Consider the following 6,020-nt stretch of genomic DNA (forward strand, 5'->3'; position numbering starts at 1 on the left):
CCATAATATAAAAGTTGTTTTTTCTAATTTATATTCTTGTTTGTGGATCGCAATTCTCTCCCACCAAACCTTCATATTTCCATCTTCATCTTATGGACTGTCTATGTTAGGGTAGACCATCATCCAAATCTGTTTAGAATAAGTGCACTGGTAAAAAATATGATTGATATCCTCTAACTCACCACATCTATCACAAGTGTCCTCTAGGTTAAACCCCTTTTTCTTCAAAAACTCCCTAGAAGGAAACCTACCCCTTAGAAGAAGAAGAAAATTTTTCAGTTTAGGGGGCAGCATAATTTCCAAACTTTAGTATTCCAATTAAATGAATCACTAGTGTCTCTATTTTCCATAATTTTAACTATATAAGCCGACTTGATGGAAAAATTACCTTTTGGTTCCAATCTCCAAATAAGTTCATCATCCTTATTCACTGAGGGAATAAAGATGGATCTATTTTTCTACTAGGAAGAAGTAGAAACAATTTCTCTAACTTTTTACTCTCTCCATACTTTCCTCTGATCATCAATACATTCACTAACCAATAACTCCGGATTCTTAATGTTTCCACCATTATTTTCTTCTGCAAGGGATGAATTTCCCATCCATTTGTCATTCCAGAAATATATTGATTTACCATTCCCCAACTTCCACCCCATTTCAAGGCTACCCTTGACTGGAGGATTCCTCTCCAAGCCCAAGAGATACCCTTCTTAATACCATGATGGAGGCCCATCCCAAGGCCCATCTCACTCCTAGGGGCGGCAGCTCCTAGGATAAGGTCAAGAGTCCAAGATAAGTCAAGAAAGGATAATTCAAGATCCATCAAGACTTAATCCAAGACTCCAAGACTTATCAAGAATCCAAGATTATCAAGACTCTTCCAAGATTAGCAAGAACTCAAGACTCCAATCAAGATCCAACAAAGACTCCAAGAAGCATCAAGAAATCCAAGACTCCTAGATTCATGCATAAGGAGAGCCAGGGAGATCGAACGGTGGAAGATCAAGCCCAAGAATTCCAAAAGGGTTCGACCTTATCAAGGCAGCCCAAGAGGATCAAGATCAAGATCAAGATTCATGTTCTTTCCTAGTTCTTTTACAATTTCCAAATGTATTATAAATACTGCTATTTTCCCAAAGTTATTCATCAATTCATACTTCATAATTTCATAATTTCTTCAAGTTCTCTTCTTTGAGTTTTCGCCACCTTTTCTCTCTCTTAGAGAATTCGGTGTTCTTCGCTAGAAGCTAGCGATCGCTCGATGCTTGCATAGCCAGCTCCGGTTTCCATTGCTTCCACGCTGCGTCAGGTGGTATCAGAGCAGGGAATTCGCCCAGTCATGTCCAACCCAGACGGTAGCAGTCGCAACCCACCCCGTGACAGAGATCAAGGGTTCCCAGCTGTTTGGAGAGCAATCGAAGAGCAGCGTACAGCTACACGTAACATCGAACGGCAGTTGGCAGAGGTGACTGAACAACTGCAAACCTTGTTACGGGAGGTTGTCCCACGAATCCGGGAAAATCCACAGCAGATCGCAGGAGACGACCACGACAGACCACCCGTCGCTACTGCGTCCCGACGCATTCTTGACGACAACAGTGATGACGATTTCGAATTTGGTGGTGCTCTAGTTCTTCCCGATAATGACAGAAAACGGTAGAAATTGGCACAATCAATGTAATTTCAACCCCCGTAGGAATAATGATGAATTTAAACTCAAGGTAGATATTCCTACTTTTAGTGGAGATCTTGGTATAGAGGGACTTCTGAATTGGATCACAGAAGTCGATAGGTTCTTTGATTACATGGAAATACCAAAGGAATGAAGGGTAAAATTAGTAGCTTTCCGATTAAAGGGAGGCGCATCTGTTTGGTGGGAACGGATGAGAGAGACCCGGATGAGAGAAGGAAGGGGTCCTGTTCGAACCTGGAGGTGCATGAAACAATTAATCAGAGGTAGATTTTTACCTCCTGACTATGAACAATATATGTTTGAATCTTATCAGATGTGTGCGCAGGGTTCTCGTAGTGTTAATGAATATACATCTGAATTTTTGAGATTAGCTGAAAGAAATCAATTATCTAAAAGTGATAACCAGTAGGCAGCCCATTATCTAAGCGGTTTAAGACCATCTATCAGAGATAAAATTGGTGTACAGATGGTTCTTAGTGTGTAGGAAGCAAGGAACCAAGCCTTGAAAGCAGAATTAATGTTCCAGGACAAGGCACGCAGTGATAATTATCGCCGATACAGCGGGAGCGACAACAGACCGGCAACTGTCGACAGGAACAAATCAGTTCCGGTAGTACAACCTTCTCACCCGACAAGTACAAGTAACGCCGGTAAGGCTACTATAGGAGGACATACTCGAGGTAATCCTTCCAACCCTCCTAAACCTAGTAACCCTTATGCAAAGCCTGCTCCTATTAAATGTTTTAAATGTAATGAGGTTGGACATAGATCCAGTGACTGTCGCAGGAGGAAGGCAGCTAATATGGTAGAAAGGGAGGAGGAAGAAGATATTGAGGAGGAAGTATATTTTGGACCTGATGGGGAGGATGAAGAGGGTCCATATGAACATGAGGAGTATACTTGTGTAGTAAGAAAATTGATGTTGTCCTAGAAAAATAAAGATACTTCTCAAAGGCACAGATTATTTCGTACCAGATGTACTGTCAAGGGAAAATTATTTAATTTAATTATTGACAGTGGTAGTCAGGAAAATATTATTTGTAGGGATGTCATCCAACAATTACAGCTGATTCCTGAAAAACATCCCAACCCATACACAATTGGGTGGATCAAGGAAGGAGGCGGTATACGAGTGGAAGAACGCTGCAAGGTACCTTTTTCAATTGGTAAGTACCATGATGAAGCATATTGTGATATTATAGATATGGATGCTTGCCATATTTTGTTAGGGAGGCCTTGGCAATTTGATACAGATGCAAGGCACATGGGTAGGAAGAATACCTACCAACTTGAAAAAGAAGGTACACGTTATACTTTGTTACCCATAGCAGAAAAAAGTATTACAAATACTCCAAAGGCACATGAGAAAAAATTTCTTACCATCACCCATCATCATGTTGAATTTGTTAAAGAATGTAAGGATACTCATGAGATACATTTGTTAGTAGTAAAAGGAGAAGATGTTAATGATGAAAATACAATTCCAGCTGAAATACATGGACTACTGGATGAATTTAATGATGTAGTTCCAGAGGAGTTACCAAATGAACTCCCTCCCATGAGAGATATACAGCACCATATTGATTTTGTTCCAGGTGCTAGTCTACCTAACCTCCCACATTACAGGATGATTCCTAAGGAGAATGAAATTTTATGAGAAAAGGTAGAAGAATTATTGAAAGGGGACACATTCAAATCAGCATGAGTCCTTGTGCAGTACCTGCCTTATTAACACCTAAGAAGGATGGCAGTTGGAGAATGTGTGTCGACAGCAGGGCCATTAACAAGATCACCATTGGGTACAAATTTCCCATTCCTAGGCTGGACGACATGCTGGACCAACTAAGCAGAGCTGTAGTTTTCTCAAAAATAGATCTCAGGAGTGGATATCATCAAATCAGGATCCGTCCCGGAGATGAATGGAAGACAGCCTTCAAGACTAGAGATGGCTTGTTCGAGTGGTTGGTCATGCCCTTTGGACTAACCAACGCACCCAGCACTTTCATGAGGCTGATGAACCAGGTATTGCGCCCCTTCATTGGTAAATTTGTGGTAGTCTATTTTGATGATATTTTGATATACAGCAAATCTATCACTGAGCATGTGGGACATATTAGGGAGGTCCTGAAAACATTGAAGGAAAATAAATTATATGCTAATTTGAAGAAATGCATCTTTATGAATGATAATTTATTATTCCTGGGATTTATTATAAGCAAGGATGGTGTGAAAGTAGATGAGGAAAAGGTGATAGCCATTAGGGAGTGGCCGACCCCATCCACTGTCACAGATGTCAGGCGATTTCATGGGTTGGCAACCTTCTATAGGCGTTTTATTAAGAATTTTAGTAGTATCATGGCTCCCATTACTGAATGCTTGAAAAAAGGGAAATTTCAATGGGGAGAAGAACAAGAGCAAAGTTTTGCTCTCATAAAAGAAAAGTTATGTACTGCTCCTGTTCTTGCCTTACCAGATTTCAATAAATTATTTGAAGTTGAATGTGACGCCAGTGGAGTTGGCATAGGGGCTGTATTGTCCTAAGAGAAAAGACCCATTGCTTTCTTTAGTGAAAAATTATGTGAAGTCAGGAGAAAGTGGTCTACTTATGACAATGAGTTTTATGATGTGATAAGAGCCTTGAAAAAATGGGAACACTATTTAATTGCAAAAGAATTTGTTCTCTATACTGACCACCAGGCCCTAAAATATCTTAGTGGGCAAAAGCAATTAAGAAGTGATTTACATGCCAGATGGTCTGCTTTCCTAGACAAGTTCCCATATAAAATTGTGTATAAGACAGGACAGCAAAATAAAGTGGCTGATGCACTTAGTAGGCGTGTAGCTCTCATCAAGACCCTTAGTGTTGAGATTGTGGGTTTTGAGTGCCTAAAAGACTTATATGCCCAAGATGAAGACTTCCAACAGGTATGGGAGAAATGTGTGAATAAGCAGTCAGCAGAAGACTTCTTTATTTATGGCGGGTTCCTTATGAAAGGGGAACAGTTGTGTATCCCTTGCACCTCCCTCCGCGAAAAGATCATCAGGGATTTGCATGGGGGTGGACTAGCAGGACACTTGGAAAGGGACAAAACAATAGAAGCTGTTAAGGGGCGATATCACTGGCCGAAATTGAGAAGGGACGTGTCTACCATCGTAAGCAGGTGCTATGTTTGTCAGACAACTAAGGGACAAACCCAGAACACAGGTCTCTACATGCCCCTACCCGTTCCTACTGCTATATGGGAAGACTTGTCCATGGATTTTGTGCTAGGCTTGCCAAAGACCCAGAGGAACATGGACTCCATCTTCTTGGTGGTTGATAGGTTCTCAAAAATGGCTCATTTCCTCCCATGCAAGAAAACAGCAGATGCATCCGCAACAGCCAAATTATTTTTCAGGGAGATTGTTCGCTTACATGGGGTACCCAAGACCATCACTTCAGATCGTGACACACGGTTCCTCAGTCACTTTTGGATGACTCTGTGGAGGTTATTTGATTCATCACTTAATTTCAGCAGTACAGCCCATCCACAGACAGATGGACAAACAGAAGTGGTAAATCGAACCTTAGGGAATTTAATTCGCAGCATATGTCGGGAACGGCCGAAACAGTGGGTCTTCACCATAGCCCAGGCTGAGTTTGCCTATAAAAATGCAGTGCATAGTTCTACAGGCAGATCCCCATTCTCCATCGTGTACATGAAGGTCCCTAACCATGCACTGGATTTAGTGAAACTACCCAAGGTACCCAACGCCAGTATCTTAGCAGAGCAGATGGCAGAACAAATCCAGTCCGTCCAAGACGCCGTGAAGCAGAAGCTAGAGCAATCCAACGCCAAGTACAAGATGGCCGCAGACAAACACCGCCGACCTCAAGTGTTTGATGTAGGTGATGAGGTTATGGTCTTCTTAAGGAAGGAAAGAATTCCCGTAGGTACCTACAACAAGTTGAAGCCTCGGAAGTATGGTCCATACAAGATCGTGAAGAAGATTAATGATAATGCCTATATAGTGGACCTACCAGATCATATGAGTATATCCAAGACCTTCAACGTTGCTGACCTTCACCGGTACCTGCCAGAGATAACACTTGCCTATCCTCGTCACGACTCGGGGTCGAGTTCTCTCCAAGTGGGGGAGAATGATGGAAGCCCATCCCAAGGCCCATCTCACTCCTAGGGGCGGCAGCTCCTAGGATAAGGTCAAGAGTCCAAGATAAGTCAAGAAAGGATAATTCAAGATCCATCAAGACTTAATCCAAGACTCCAAGACTTATCAAGAATCCAAGATTATCAAGACTCTTCCAAGATTAGCAAGAACTCAAGAC

The sequence above is a fragment of the Nelumbo nucifera genome, chromosome 5, assembly GCF_055504915.1.
Source record: "Nelumbo nucifera cultivar China Antique chromosome 5, China Antique-T2T, whole genome shotgun sequence".
NCBI lineage: Eukaryota > Viridiplantae > Streptophyta > Magnoliopsida > Proteales > Nelumbonaceae > Nelumbo > Nelumbo nucifera.